The sequence below is a fragment of the Silene latifolia genome, chromosome Y, assembly GCF_048544455.1.
Source record: "Silene latifolia isolate original U9 population chromosome Y, ASM4854445v1, whole genome shotgun sequence".
NCBI lineage: Eukaryota > Viridiplantae > Streptophyta > Magnoliopsida > Caryophyllales > Caryophyllaceae > Silene > Silene latifolia.
In genome coordinates, this window is record NC_133538.1 from 249,374,907 (window position 1) to 249,377,157 (window position 2,251).

Below are 2,251 nucleotides of genomic sequence, written 5' to 3' on the forward strand. Positions count from 1 at the left end.
AAGTGACCAAGGGAGTTAAACACAAGACGAAGATCAAGAGCAGGGTCTAATCAAAACTGCAGCCTGCGTCTCTGACCGCAACCTTCGTCTTTCACAGCAGCCTGCGGTTTCCTCTGCTCCCTAGCCCATTTATCCGTCTTAAAATTTCTTTTGAAGCTCAAATGACGTTTTAACTTAGAAGGTCGTGCAACCATATATATAGCTAAATACTTTGAAGTTCTGAGGGATCTTATGCTTTACTCTAATCTTGTAGTAATTAGAGACTTAATCTTTCCATTTTATGTCAATCTTTCTTCAATATTTGGGTTGTAAGTTAATTATGAGGAGCTAATATTCTCATATCTTGGTGTAATTTAATCAAAGTATCCAACTTTGATACTGTAAGACTCTTAATTCTCTTAATTTATCTATTGTTCTTTCCTTGTTCTTATTTTCATATGTTAAGTGAATGAATGTGTGGTTTGATCATCCTTGCATCTTGTTTACTTAATTAGTGCAATTCTAGAGAAATGGTTTAATCTATGTATAATTATTTGGAGTAACCTTGTTGTATGTTAATTTGGTTTAAAGGATTCATATAAAAAGTAGGAAATTACATGTAGTTTTTTGTTAGCATGGTTTAATCTATCAGGAATTTTTTCTAGCTTACATCTCTTGGTAAAATCTTCATTCTCAATTCTATTTCATTCATGGTTTAATGACTTGTGGTTAGAATTGAAGGACTCATATATACGGTTTAGTTATGTGTGTCAATTTCTTGAGATGTTAGTATTGGATAGATAATAATAGAGAGAAAAGAGTCAAGCTTCATCATTGTTTGGATTACTAAGAAAGAATTACACCAAGTTTCTTTCACATATTGATTTCTTGCATTCTAAGTGTTTGTCAAATTGTCACAATAGTACAAGTTTACATCTTTAGTGTTCTTATGCTACTTTCAACCAATCCCCTACCTTTTATGTCTTTCTACATGTTCATCATTGTTTATACTCAGTGTTTGTGATTAGTGTTAAGTGTGGAGTCTTAATTAGTCATTAGTGTTGAATTAATAGTTGGTTAATAGTCTAAAAATCGAGTCTTGGCTAAAGGTCTTTCTCTTGAGTTCGACCCTTGCTTCCACTTTACTATCGTTTTAATTAGAAGTTAGTAGAGTCAAGTTAGGTTTATAAATTGTTAGTTTGATAGGTTAATTAGTGGATTTAACGACACCCGATTTTTATGCTATCAAATTTTGGCGCCGTTGCCAGGGAAGGCAACATAGCTAAAACTTGTTGTGTGTTTTGCATAATTAATCCTCCTTTATCTCACTTTTACTTGTGTCAATTAAGTGGTAATTCTAACGATTCTTGTTTAGTGTGAAGTGAAGTTTATTCCTAATAATCAAGAAGGCCATCTTGATCAAGAAGTTAACCCAAGTCCAAGAAGTTCGTTCGATTGGTTATTCACTTACCCATTTTACCAAAGACCTCAAAGAAGAAGGAAGGAATGTGAGGAGAGACCGGAACCGGAACCAATTTACGTTTCACCCTTGGAAATTTGGTTTTCAACAACAATGGTGAATGACACAAGGACCATTAGAGAGTTGAGAGCAAGGAATTATGATGAGAAACCTCTTTGTATTGCCTACCCACCAATGGGAGCAAATGCAAACTTCGAATTGAAGGGATTCTTTATCCACAACCTTCCCAAATTTCATGGTCATGCCGGTAATGACCCAAACCATCACCTTTTAGCGTTTCACATGATGTGCAAGGAGGCCATACCAAATGGGATAACGGAGGACCAATTCAAACTCAGGGCCTTCCCATTTTCTCTACAAGATGCGGCAAAAGATGGGTTGTTTTACCTTTCGGCAAAATCCACTCCCACTTGGAAGGCCATAAAGTCGGCTTTTCTTGATAAGTACTATCGGATTCAAGGCACAATTATGCCATGAACGCCATTACAACCGTTGAACAAAAGGTTGATGAGACCCTCAATGAGTATTGGGAGAGCTTCAAGAGATTGGTAGCTCAATGCCCTTACCATGGTTTGAGTGGGGATGATTTTCTAGTCAACTTTTGCCAAGGTTTGACTCAACAAAACCAAAGACTAGTAAATGCATCTACTGGTGGAGGAGTGGATAATTACTCCATGGTGGAAGTCAATGAAATCATTGAGAAGCTAGCCGCTAGCACAAGTAACTATGAGAGGAAAAAAGAATGTGGATCAAGGAATGTCTGTTCCATAGGGACATCTTCTTCACCCACCC

At 36.5% G+C, this 2,251-nt stretch overlaps 1 non-coding gene across 1 annotated transcript; it reads right to left on the bottom strand.

The window, feature by feature from the left end:
* Positions 1 to 1,927: 1,927 nt before the first annotated feature.
* LOC141635345 (small nucleolar RNA R71) lies at positions 1,928 to 2,033 on the bottom strand. The gene has a single exon (XR_012540041.1). It is a non-coding gene; the product is annotated as a small nucleolar RNA R71 (small nucleolar RNA).
* Between the last annotated feature and the right edge of the window lie 218 nt (positions 2,034 to 2,251).